A 14,579-nucleotide genomic window follows, 5' to 3' on the forward strand; every position below is an offset into this window, starting at 1 on the left:
TATTTGATTGTGGTGCTGAGAGGAGCTTCGTGAGCCATAATTTTAAACATCTACTAAATCAAAACTCCCAACCACTAAATGAAACTTTTACAGTAGAAATGGCTAACGGGAAATCCGAATCCACCAACGATATATACATAGGATGTATCCTTACCTTGAATGACTTGTCTTTCCTAATAGACCTTATGCCAGTCTCTATCAAAAGTTTTGACATCATAATAGGTATGGATTGGTTGTGCCCTAACCATGCCGACATCCTATGTTATGAAAGAGCTATTCGTTTGAACTTACCAACTAATGAAACTCTTATTATCTATGGCGACAAACCCGGAACGAACCTTCAGATCATTTCTTGCATCAAGGCACATAAATACCTTCGCAAGGAGTACTGTGCATTCTTAGCTCACGTCGTAGACAAAAAGCAAGAAGTGAAAGATATCGCGAGCATTCCAGAGGTTTGCAACTTTCCCGATATCTTTCCCGATGATCTTCCAGGAGTACCTCCCGAACGACAAGTCGAATTCCGAATCGACTTAATCCCTGGAGCTACCCCTGTAGCCAAATCCCCCTATCGTCTTGCACCTTCTGAAATGCAAGAACTATCCAGCTAGCTTAACGAACTCCTTAGCAAAAGTTTCATAAGACCAAGCTTCTTACCTTGGGGAGCACCGTTTTTGTTCGTAAAGAAGAATGATAGATCATTCGCATGTGCATAGACTACCGCGAGCTGAATAAACTTACCATCAAGAATCGATATCCTCTGCCTCGCATTGACGATCTGTTCGACCAACTTCAAGGTGCGAACTACTTCTCGGAAATACACTTAAGATCCAGGTATCACCAGTTACGGATTTTGGAGGAAGACATTCCCAAGACCGCGTTTAGAACTCGTTATGGTCATTACGAGTTTATAGTGATGCCATTCGGATTGACGAATGCACCTGCTGTGTTCATAGACCTAATGAACAGAGTGTGTCGTCCATTCCTGGATAAATTCGTCATAGTCTTCATTGACGACATCCTTATCTACTCAAGAAGCAAAGAAGAACATGGCCAACATCTTCGTCAAGTATTACAAACCCTTAGGACAGAAAAACTCTATGCGAAGTTTTCAAAGTGCGAGTTTTGGATTAGGAAGGTTGAATTCCTAGGTCATGTGGTCAGTTCAGAAGGAATACACGTGGACCCTTCCAAAATCAAGGCAATTGAAAACTGGTCAGTACCCAAAACACCTACATAAATCCGTCAATTCTTAGGTCTTGCTGGCTACTATCGCAGATTCATCCAAAATTTCTCCCGAATCGCTAAACCGCTTACCACCCTGACGCAAAAGGGTGTAACTTTTAGTTGGGGAGAGAAGCAAGAAACAGCATTCCAAACACTCAAACAAGCCTTGTGTAGTGCACCGATTTTGTCTCTACCTGAAGGGACAGAAGACTTTGTAGTGTACTGTGATGCTTCAAATCAAGGGCTTGGGTGTGTACTTATGCAAAGAAGAAAGGTTATCTCCTACGCCTCAAGACAACTTAAGACGCATGAAGTCAACTATACAACACACGACCTTGAGCTAGGAGCGGTGGTGTTTGCTCTGAAGATCTGGAGACATTACCTATATGGCACGAAATGCACAATATTCACGGACCATAAAATTCTCCAGCATATCTTCGATCAAAAAGAGCTGAACATGAGACAACGGCGATGGGTGGAGCTACTGAACGACTACGAATGTGAAATTCTTTATCACCCTGGTAAAGCAAACATAGTAGTTGATGCCCTTATCAGAAAAGAATACTCGGGACGCCGAGTAAAGTCGTTGACCATGACAATCCATTCACATCTGTCCACACAGATCAAAGAAGCTCAACTTGAAGCCTTGAAAGCAGAAAACGTGGCAGGTGAAACTCTTAGAGGAATGGATAAGAACTTTGAAATCAAGGATGATGGAGTCTATTATTTCATGAACCGGATCTGGACACCAAAGTTCGGTGGTTACAGAGACGTGGTTATGAATGAAGCACACAAAACCCGATACTCCATTCATCCAGGTTCAGACAAGATGTATCTGGACCTTAAGAAACTATACTGGTGGCCTAACATGAAGGCCGAAATCGCTACCTTTGTGGGCAAGTGCCTTACTTGTGCCAAAGTCAAGGTAGAGTACCAGAAACCTTCAGGTTTATTACAACAACCTGAAATCCCTGAATGGAAGTGGGAGCGGATTACAATGGATTTCATAACCAAATTACCCAAGACTTCGGGTGGTTATGATACTATTTGGGTAATCGTCGACAGATTAACCAAATCCGCACACTTCTTGCCAATAAAAGAAGCCGACAAGATGGAGAAGCTAACCAGAACTTACCTCAGGGATATTGTTAGACTTCATGGTGTACCAATATCTATTATTTCGGACCGTGATAGTAGGTTCACTTCTCATTTCTGGCAGTCTTTACAAAACTCTCTGGGAACCAGGCTGGACATGAGTACAGCCTACCATCCACAAACCGACGGACAAAGTGAGAGGACGATTCAAACATTAGAAGACATGTTGCGAGCTTGCGTGATAGACTTTGGAAAAGCATGGGATATTCATTTACCCCTTGTTGAATTCTCTTATAACAATAGTTATCACACTAGCATAAAGGTTGCTCCATTCGAAGCCCTCTATGGCCGCAAGTGCAGATCCCCTCTGTGCTAGGCTGAAGTGGGTGATACACAGCTGGCTAGAGGTCAAACTCCTGACAGTGCTCTCACTGGTCCGGAAATTATTCGAGAAACTACCGAGAAAATCGTACAAATTTGGGAGCGACTTAAAGCTTCCAGAGATAGACAGAAAATCTACGCTGACAAAAGGAGAAAAGCCTTGGAATTCCAGGTTGGTGACCGCGTCTTGTTAAAGGTCTCACCCTGGCAGGGCATGATACGCTTTGGAAAGCATGACAAATTGAATCCAAGGTACATAGGACCATTCTAAATTCTTGCTAGAATCGGTCCTGTAGCTTACAAACTTCGACTACCCCAAGAACTAAATAACATTCATCCTACCTTCCACGTTTCGAACTTGAAAATTGTCTATCCGATGAGACTCTTGTAATCCCACTCGAGGAAATCGAGTTAAACGAGAGCCTCAACTTTGTGGAAGAACCCGTAGAGATTCTAGACGGGGAAGTTAAGAAAACCAAACAAAGTCGTATCCTGATAGTGAAGGTTCGCCGGAATGCAAAACGGGGACCTGAATTCACTTGGGAACGGGAGGATCAAATGCAACAGAAATATCCACGTCTTTTTCCCTAGTCTATTTGTAATGCTAATTTCAGGACGAAATTCTCTCTAACGAGGGGATAATGTAACAAACCGTTATTTCAAACCTATGTAATAATGTAGGTCAATTTGTATTTCTTTTTAAAAAAATAAAGATAAATTTTAGCATACTGTGTATATTTACATAATTGACCCTCAAAAATAAATTATTAAACAATCTCGATTGGGATGAACCAAGTGATAGAGATTGTAACAAGGTTTCCAAAAACATAAAGAACACTAAAATCCGAGTTATGACGAAGAAGTTATGACCAATCGAAGATCCGCGACAAAACCGGCAAAACACTATTCAGTGTAAAAATTGAATTTTCAATAAAAGGCTTTTTAGCCTTAACAATCTAAATGAAAGTTTTAGTTTATGTTAAACCGAGAACTTTCATAAAAATAACCGCAAAATCTGACTTCGTATGAGGAAGTTACGATTTTTCTAAGTTTCAGTATAGCAGTGTACAGCTAAAAACTCGAAATAAGGATCGAGTGATTTTTAGCCGACACAACCTAAACGAGAATTGAAGGTCTCGTCAATAGTAGTACAACGGTAAAAAGACAGACAAAAACGGACGTCGGATGAAGAAGTTATGAATTTTTAACGGATTTCCTGTCCCGGTCTGTTAAAAATAATAATATTAAAAATAAAGTCAAACCTAGCCGACGAAGTCTAAACGAAAGTCGTAGAGTATAATTTTACCTACGCGTGCATATAAAGAACGTCAAAAACGGAGCTCGTATGCGAAAGTTATGATTTTCGCAAGTTTTTGGCACAAAAATCAAGAAATATTGAAAACCGGGCAATTTCGCAAGGCTGACCTTCGACCACATCACCCTCGCATGCGAGGCTTCCACGTGTCGTCTGCTGATTGGACCAAAGTCTCGCGTGGCGCCTTTTGATTCGACCAAGTCCGCGGTCCACTTACCTTCTGACACCCTCGCAGGAGACACCCCCGGACACCCCCTCGGACACATGCCCTCTTCCCATTGGACTGAAGTCCGGTCCAGTCCGAAGCCACCACCTCCGAGCCACCTGTCCGAGCCTCGCCCCTTGGACCTCGCTGCTGACGACGCGTGTTGCTGACTCACCTTTGGACCTGCACCCTTGCACCATATATAAAGGGTGCGAGATCTCTCGGATTTTATGCATTTCTTTCACCTCTTTTCACCCTTTTTCACTCCTTTCACTTCCTTAAGCTTACAAACAACCCCCAAAGCCCCGGTATCTTATTTCAAACCCTAAGCAAGCCTCGAAGCCTCGAGATTCGCGAGAAGTTAACCTCTCTCCAGTCGAAACTCTGCCCGATTTAAGCCGGTTTTTCGTCAAATAAACTCCTTTCCGGGAAACGAAACGCTGTCCGAATCACCACCTATCATGTGAGTTCATACCCCCCGTATTTTCATAATTTCTACTATTTTAAGGGGGGGGGGGGGGGGAATACAAGAATAACACAAGAACTTTGTGTTATAAAATCATGATTTCAAATCATGATGAAACGACATTAAATCATCAAAAATACTCAAAACATTAAACTCTTTTATAATCTTATATTTTTCCCCAAAATTCATATTTGTATATATATATATATATATATATATATATATATATATATATATATATATATATATATATGTATATAAATAAGATTTAAAAGGCTTAGGACTGATAACTCATTATGGGTCCTTTTCCTTGTTTGGATGTGGGCTTATAGTACCGGTTATTTGTCCGAGTGTCGTTTAAATTTTACTTATATATAAAATTGTGTATGCATATAAATATAAAAGTTATTTCATCGGTTCAAATACCTTTGTAACATGTTGAGCAAGGGGTTACATGCTAAAAACAATCAAATACCGATTCTGAAAGTACATATAAATTATAATAGGTATAATTTATGATACATAGAACAATAATTCATGATTCCAACATACTAGAACACACTGTTTTTACAAGAAACAAGGGTTTTGATTCAGAACAAATCAAGTGTTTACACTTATCAAATACATGTTCAGAATACTAATTCAAGAACATAATGTCAATCATTTATTTCAGAATGATTGAGTTTTCATAACTAATATACATATAACGTTTATATGCTTTTTATGAGACATTCAATTCAGGTTGTTTAATTCATTTTAGACAACCAAGGTAAAGTCCTGACATTATAACTAGAATCTCTAGCCTGGGGATCGAAACAAGTTGTGTGTAGATCTATATCGGGATTGACAACCCCGCACTCAGGCTGCTAGCTCCAGTCAGGCATACACGCCAATGAGTGGCAATTGTTATCAACAGTTTAAACGCGCACAAAGCTTTTGTTTCAGGCCATCCGTCATAGTATGGTTATAATAACTCATTAAAAAGATATTAACAATACGTTAATGTATAAACAACTAAACGAAAGTACACCTTCAAAGTACCAGTTTACATAATACATACTACAATGGTTCAATACAGTTTCCAATAACAGCTGGTGGAGCCAGGCACACTCTCAGTTACAAATTTTTCATAAAGGAATACAAATACAAAACATTGATACAAAGAAAACGGTTTTATGGGAATAAAACTACTTTTCATATACAACAGAAAATATAGGATTTTCTGGAATAGTTTACATATACAAGATACAGAGATACTCTTTCAAACATAAACACTTATGCACTCACTCAACTTTATGTTGATACTCTCTTTTCAAATTACTTGTATTCTCAGGGAAATAATACACAGGTACTCCCCGAGGTTTTTGAGAAGATGGAGCTATGTTGAGTCATATCTTCTTTTGTATAACTATTTTGGTTCAATATACAATGATTGAACACATGTAAATACTTATACTTTTTAAATACAATGGTTGTTTGTACTTTGATTACTATGATGCATGTGTTGTGATACTACAATTGAAGTCCTCCACCCCCGGACGTTTCCGCCGTCTGGTTTGGGGGTGTGACACGATAGTCGTCTGTGCCAGAGAACGGATGCTCATCAGGTATATAGACCCTCAGTGGCCTACTCAAGGCCTCCCAATCAATACTAAAACCATGACAAAAGGATGATTACACAAAATACCGACTCATACCCGAGTCAAACAACACTAGGGTAGGTACAAATTTCACAAGGAAAGTACCTAACATTAGCAATATTATAAGAAAACATAACTAAATCAATAGAAATAAATAAAGAACACATACCATCCACGACGTCTGGTGCTGCTATGGCCTCCTCTGTTGTCAACTGAAATACTCTCCCTCGAGCCCTCGGAGCCTCGGCCCTCCCTTTTCGGGCATTGGTAATATGCAAGGTCGCGGGGGCCGGAGGCTGAACTGTCTTGGATGCAAGCTGAGGATACTCGGCCCTCAAGTAACTCGTCTGGTTGCAATTGAAGCAAATCCGAAATCACTTGGGGAAATGCATCGCTATATGCCCCTCCTTGCCACACATGTAGCAAATAGTCCCTGACCGACATGGTCCTTCGTGACCCTTGCCGCACTTGCTACAAGTGTGGCCCTTCTAGCCTACAGCTTTCTAGTCAGTGGGCTTGAACCGCTTAGGCGCCGACTGCGACCGCAATGGTCTCCTATCTCTACCCTGAATCTCCCTTTCTTCTCTCACCTAGGTCTCCATCTCGATCTTCCTCCTCCTGGCATTGGTCAACAGCTCAACCAATGTCCGATACGAATTGTTCACCACAAACTTGCGGATATCCCTCCTCATAATACTCAGATACCGACTCACACATTCCTGCTCCGTCGACATGTGCTCAGGGGAAAACAAGGCCCTCTCATGGAACATCCTAGTGATCTCAGTCACCGTCTCTGTCTTCTACTTGAGAGACAGGAACTCCTGGGCCAACCTCTCTCTCTTAACCACTGGTATGAACTCATCCCTTAAAATCTCAGTAAATTTTTCCCATGTCACTGCAAAACGTTTTGCAAGAGAATAGTCAGCCGTCATAAATTTCCACCAATCCTTTGCCCCCAAGCGAAGTAGGTTCAGCACGAAACGAACCCTGAAAGTCTCCGTACAGGAGCAAGTGTAAAAAAAACTCTCAACATCAAAAATCCATCTCATCGCGACAATCGGGTCCTGGGTCCCATCAAACTCTGGTGGCTTCGTGTTGTTGAATTCTCGGTACCATAACAAATCACCCCCTTGCGGTCTCGCAACAACAACGGTTGCGGTGGCTGTGGAAAAGCAACCTCAGTGATGGTGACATAGTGCTTGTCTACAGTCTCAATCAGTGTGGTCTTAATAGACCCAAACATCTCTGGTATAACCGCTTTGATTTTTGCGGCTAGCTCGGCGAAAACGATCCTACAGATCTCATCATCACTGGCACTCGGCCTCTCGGGGTCGTTGGAGCCTAAGATTGAGACTGAATCAAGAAAACCATCAGAACAGGATAAAGCACATACATGAACAGTTACACACTCCTGCAAGTTCCTTAGTTCCCTAAGATTCCTCTTTGAGCCGCGTACGGATCCAAAACTTTCAGTAGTACGGGTCCTATACTACATTCCACTCACACCCGTATTTGTTTCAAGTCGTCCTCTCAAGACCTTACGTCACAAGAACTCTATTCCTCAAGAGTATCTATACACCCGCCCCATCGGTTCCTCAGAACCACTACTAAGCATCTAGGTACTCATTCTAGACTGTTCCCCTGCACCGCTCCGCCTCACAAGATCTCTGTTATCCTCGCCATTTGCTTTGCGCATGCCAATCGTACACAATAAGGAATTGATAGACAGTCGAATAAATGTTTCCACCTCAAGTCGATCTTGCAATTATAAATCATAAAATTTTGCATCATTTTACTTTGGATCAAAGCATTTATTATAATATAAACTTTTATATCTTGTATTTTTGAACCATAAACAACCTTTTGCACAACAACTTTTTGGATTATAAATGTAGTGTTGTAAATAACTTCAAAGCCATTTATTCTTTAATGATTAAAGGGCTTTGCAATGGCCGTATCATTATTACCAAATCTCCAAAGCCCTTTAATCATAATGTTTTACATAATTGCATTAGGCTCACAAAGTCCTTCTTTGATCAGCTTCTTGAATAATTTTTCTGCACTGAGGATTCTATCTTCGAGAACAAGTCCATTTAAGAGATTGCTAAAGGTGCGGAGATCTGGTAATATAGCATGTTTGAATCCATAGACCAAAACTGCAAATCCTTCACTCGTGCAGTGCATTTGGCAACAACACTTTATTACAATGTTAATAGTACACACATCAACAGGAACACGAACGACATTCATTTGTTTAAAAAGTTCAATAGAACAAGAATAATGCTTCATTTTGGCAACAGTTTGCAACAACTGGTTGAATTTAACAACTGAAGGCAGAGGTTGTCTCTGTGTCATTTCATCAAACAGTTAGAGGTCATCATCAAGGTTAGTAATCTTCTCACTCACAGATCGAGGATGATTAGCTAGTGTTTAACCATTGGAAAAAGACGTTGAATGAAATTGGAGCTGAAATGGTTTTGGCGGTAAGGGTTCCGGTTCCTGATTGTAAAAATGATGAAGGATGTCTGAATGGAAGGAGTGGGGAATGAGTAGCGAAGGTAGCTTTGAATTTATTGAGGGGATGAGAGACGATAAAATAAACAAGGTTTTTTGGTTTCGTCGTAAACATTATAACCATCTTCAAGTGAAATCGAGCTTTAACTACTTGGATATTCACCGTGAATGAGAGACTTTGAATCAGAAAATTATGTTATCAGCTTCGTTTTCATTGGTGAAAAACCAGTTTATGGGTTGGACCTTGGTGAGACCGTGAGACCCGCTTGTCAATTAATGTATGGGTCTGGTCGGGTCGGCAGCCTCACGTGGACGGCCTTTTGATTTATTGGTTTTGCTTAAATTGTAGAAAGAGAAATTAAATATCCTCCTATTTTTTCTACAAATTCTCCTACCCAATTAAATGATGACATGTGTCATATTAGTACAATGAAATATCATTAAATTTCATTAAATGAGCATTAAATGTTACACATGTCACTATTTAATTGTGTAGAAGTATTTGTAGGAACAAAAAATAGGAGGATATTTAATTTCTCTTGTAGAAAACTAATATTTAATTCTCAATTTGTTAGTTTATTGTTTCCTTAAATTTTAAATATCTAATAGTTTTAAAGAATAACAACGTAACATCAACTTGATTGCTAGAAAGAATAACAACGTAACACCAGCTTGATTACTTACTAATGATTGAAACAAAAGACATTAATAAAGACTTCCCTTGACTTTCGAGAGGTCAGGATCTCTCCTAAATGATTACTCACATAATACTATCCAAAAATACTCGCTCCCTAACATCGATCTCCTATTAATACTCTCATTTAGACCGACCTAACTAAGGTCCCGTTTGATAGTTTCTGTCCGGGAAAGTGTTGTCTGGGAAAATGCTGTATGAGAAAGTTTTCTGACTGGAAAATAAACTATGTTGTTTGATTATACATCTGATTGACTGTGTTCAATGATGAAAAATGACAATATTACCCTACTATTCTATACTGTGATAGATAAAATTGTTAAATAATTATAAAAACATACAAATTGTCATACAAAATTAAAATTACACAATAATCATTTAAAAATCGAAATAGAATATCGATTAAGTTGTTTTTAGTTTATTTTTTTTCAAGTTGATGTTACACTGTTATTCTTTCTAGCAATTTTAATTTTTTTTATAACTCAACATGTGATTCTTGACCCGGTTTATGTCATATAGTGGTGGGACGGATGTTTTTTTTTGAAATATATTAGGATGATGGTGGTGTTGTCTAAAAAAAGAATTAATCCAATAAAAATGAATTCAAAAAAAATTAACTAAAAGAAATTAATAATCCAATAAAGTAATATTTATTAATATATAAATATTATATATTTATAAATAATATTTATTAATATATAATAATCCAATAAAAAGAATTAATCCATAAAAAGAAAAAAAAAAGAGTTATTTAAAAGAAATTAATAATCCAATAAAACAGTATTAATTAATACATAAATATTATATATTAAAAATAATATTTATTAATATAGAATAATCCAATAAATTTTTTTTAAAAATTATTTAAAAAAAATTAATAATCCAAGAAAGAAAGGGGCAGAGTTTGGGGTACAATTGTCTTTCCAGCCTATTCAGCCAGAAAGATATGATTTTGGAGCTTTCTGGAAAAGACATATCTTATCGGGAAAGACCTATTTTTTTGTGCATATAAAACAGTCTTTCCGGTCCATTCAGCCAGAAAGATCTATTTGGATTTGGAAATATGTCTATCAAACGGGGCTTAAGAGAATGACCAAAATACCCCTCAATCACTCGTTTATTACAGCAACTATACTTCTACTTATTTTCTACCTTTAAAACTACCATGAAGTGTAACAATGTGTTTTCAACCAAGCAGGAAGACACAGACACTTCACCACTCACACATGACATGTTGCTTGTTACACAGCTTGGTGAGCATCACCAACATGATTTTTGTTTTTTTAATCTTCATTGCCTTCCGAATGCAAAAACCATCATGTGTAATTAAAAACAAATAAGAAGTGCAATGAATCTGACATCTCACGATGGAAAATTGTAATTTTAAGCGAATATTAAAAGTATGCTTTAAGATGTATGTAACAATCATGCATCCAATGTTTCTTGCACCATTTGAAAAGGATCCAACAAATGATCAATAACTCCAAGGCCAAATGGCTATTAATATATATATGACATTTTAGTTCTGCTATAATGATCTCAAGGTATATAGGTTTAAATCGAATTCAAAACTGAAGACTTGTTGTATAGAGAAAAAGTTGATGATAATAAGTGAACAACGAGTTAATATTAAAAGATTACATAAAAGGCTGCATATATTAATGTTAAGTGACACATTAATGTGACATAAAATGGAAAAAGTAAAAAAATTACAGTAAAGAACAGGTCAAAATAATGGTAACTTGATATCTGCAAAGAAAGAGAAGTAAACAAAAACAACTGAAAACCAAATATGGCCAAAACCATACGTTTTAGAAAACCAAGAAGACATTTACACTCTAAAACAAGGAGCATCCACTTCTTCCTTTGGCACAAGCTTACCAATCAGCTTAAGCAAAGAAGCATCTAAAGATCTAGCTTTTATATGATCAAGTAACATTGATACAGTTGAAGTATCAAGTGAAAAACCTCTTCCTTCCATTTCCTGTAAAAGCATCTCAACCGAATCATGATGAACATACTTTAAAATTCCTTGTAGAAGAACACGGTAAGTCACATCATCTGGTGAGCAACCTCTCTTTTCCATCTTAAAAAAAACTCTTTTGCTTCAGTCACTAAACCTTCCTCACAAAAACCACTGATCATCACATTGTATGTCCAAACATTAGGTTGCAAACCTCTAACCCTTAACTCATTGAAAAGCTTCCTTGCAATATCAAACTTCCCATTTTTACTTGCACCATCAATTAGTATATTGTATACAACAATATCCAAATTTAGCAAGGTGTTGTAAGTGATCACATTCGGTTGCATACCTTTTTTAGTTATTTCATGAAACAAATACATGGCTTCTTCTATCTTCAGTTTCTTGCAATACCCATTCAATAAACTACTATAAGTAACAACATTAGGCACCAGTCCTTAAGATCCCATCAAATTTAAAATTTCCTTTGCTTTGCTCATTTCACCTCGCAAACAATACCCATCAATAAGTGAATTGTAATTCACTACATTAGGATCAATCCCTCTTTCAATCATTAAGTTGATAATACAATTTGCATCCTTCACCTTACCTTCCTTGCAAACTGCATCAACTAATATATTATACGTCTGAACATTGAGAGAGATCCTTTCGTCCTCCATCTCTTTGAGCAATTTAGAGACCTCATCCCAACAGCATAAGTTACAAAGGCCATGAATCAAAGAATTGTAAGTGACAACATTAGGAAGGATGTGTTTGTGGAAGACCATTTCTTTGAAGAGGTTTAAAGCATCATCGACCACTTGTCTTTGAAAAGACTATCAATGATAGTGCTATATGTGAACACATCAGGTTTGCAACCTCTTCCCTCCATTAGCTTAAGCAATGCAATGGCAGTATCATTATTGCTAAATTTACAAAGCCCTTTAATCATAGTGGTGTACATAATTGCATCAGGTTCACACATTCCTTCTTTGATCAGTGTCTTGAATAATCTTTCAGCTTTGAGGACTCTATCTTCTAGGACGAGTCCATTTAAGAGTGTGCTAAAGGTGCAGACATTCGGTAATATATCCAGTTTGAAGCCATAGCCTAAGACTGCAAATCCTTCACTCGTGCGGTGCATTTGGCAGCAACACTTGATCACAATGCTAATAGTGTACGCATCAACAGGAACCCAAGGAGATTCATTTGTTTAAAAAGTTCAATCGAACAAGAATAGTGTTTCATTTTGGTAACAACTTGCAACAATTGGGTGAATTTAACAACTAAAGGCAGAGGTTGCCTCTATGTCATTTCATCGAACAGTTGGAGGACATCATCGAGGCTAGTAATCTTCTCACTCATAGATCAATGATAATTAACCATTGTTTGTTGGATGGAAGAAGCCGTTGAATGAGAACGATCTGAAATCGTTTTGGGTGCAAATATTCCGTTGCATAATTGTAAAAATGATGAAGAATTTCTGAATGAAAGGATGGGGGAATGAATAGCTAAGGTGCCTTTGAATTTGTTTAGGGAAAGTGAGATGATAAAAGAAGTAAGCACCATAACTATCTTCAACTGCGAGCTTCGGCTGGATTCGCCTTTACAAGAGAAACGAAGAAATCGTATGCTCGACCTCGTTCTTTTATTAGACCGTGTTTGGTCAAAATCCGGGTATAGGGCGGGGTCGGGTCAGCCCTTGGCCTGGATGTGTTTTTGATTTATTTGTATAATTTGCAAGTTGCAACAAATAAGATAAAAAAAATATACTTTACTTTTACAACAAAAATTCAAATAAAGTCAAATGCTTAATGTTTCATTTTAAGCAAATAAAAAATGAACTTTGAAATTTATGACAAACATGATGTATTTTACAAATAATCAACATGCAACATTTTATTTTCGTAAAAAGAAAGTCACATAAAAATATCAAATGTAAATTACATGTAATGCAAAATGTCGTTCATTAAGCAAATTTATTAGTTAATGTAAAATAATTTAATCAACTTAGTTGGCAATTTGACATTCACCAAAGTTGAAAATATTATAAATAATTTAAAGAAGCAATTTCACATTTTGCAACAAGAAAATAATTTCTTTTTCTCTAATGTTTTGCTTTCAAAACATTACTTAAACCTAAAACAACTTATGTTTTGCTTTCAAAACATTACTTAAACCTAAAACAACTTATTAAGTAAACACATCAAATAGCACTTAAGCATAAAGTATTAATCACTAAATTTCTATGACTTTGACTCGTTTAAAAAGTAAAAATAAATTATATAAATGATCTATGTGATTAAAGAATATTATGGTGTCATATCATAATATTCTGTAAAGACTTTTAATCATTTATAATACAAAAAATTATTATATACAACCTTTTGCATAACAACTTTTGGATTATAAATGTAGAATCATAAATTTCATTTTTAATAGTCGTGATTCAAAATTTTATGATTTATCTTATATTTTTTAATCATAAAATTTATAAAAAATTACATCATTAACCTTTCTTTACTATAAAATTACTTTAACTACATAATTCAAAAATGATAAAAATACAACCTTTTATTTGTTGTATTTTTGTATCACACAAAATAATTTTCATTATCATTTTTGGATTTTAAAATTACAATAATAAATTCCAGTTAATAATAGTCCACTCTCATGCTTTAGATCATAGGTCTTGTGTATCATGACTTTTGGATCATAAAATTTTGCATCTTGTATTTCTAGATCATATATATATATATATATATATATATATATATATATATATATATATATATATATATATTATAGAAAGTTGGATTTTAAATATAAGTATCTTAATGTTCTCTATTACTAGTCATAGTCTAAACTTTTTATGATGCATCTTATGTCTTTTGAACATAGACATTGTGCTTTATTTAAGATCTAAATATTCAAAAATGGTATGAATAAAAAATGTTATATATTTAATCTGACGTAATTCAAAAATGTTATGATTCAAATTGATACGATTAAGGATCATAAAAAAAATTATTTATAGATTAAGGATCATAACATTTAAACAAAATATATTATTCAACAT

At 36.4% G+C, this 14,579-nt stretch overlaps 1 pseudogene; it reads right to left on the reverse strand.

Moving 5' to 3' along the window:
* Window positions 1–8,327: 8,327 nt before the first annotated feature.
* LOC145164798 (uncharacterized) lies at window positions 8,328–12,748 on the reverse strand (annotated as a pseudogene).
* Window positions 12,749–14,579: the final 1,831 nt, after the last annotated feature.

The sequence above is a fragment of the Lactuca virosa genome, chromosome 3 (assembly GCF_052849685.1).
Source record: "Lactuca virosa cultivar CGN04683 chromosome 3, Lactuca_virosa_CGN04683_v6, whole genome shotgun sequence".
NCBI lineage: Eukaryota > Viridiplantae > Streptophyta > Magnoliopsida > Asterales > Asteraceae > Lactuca > Lactuca virosa.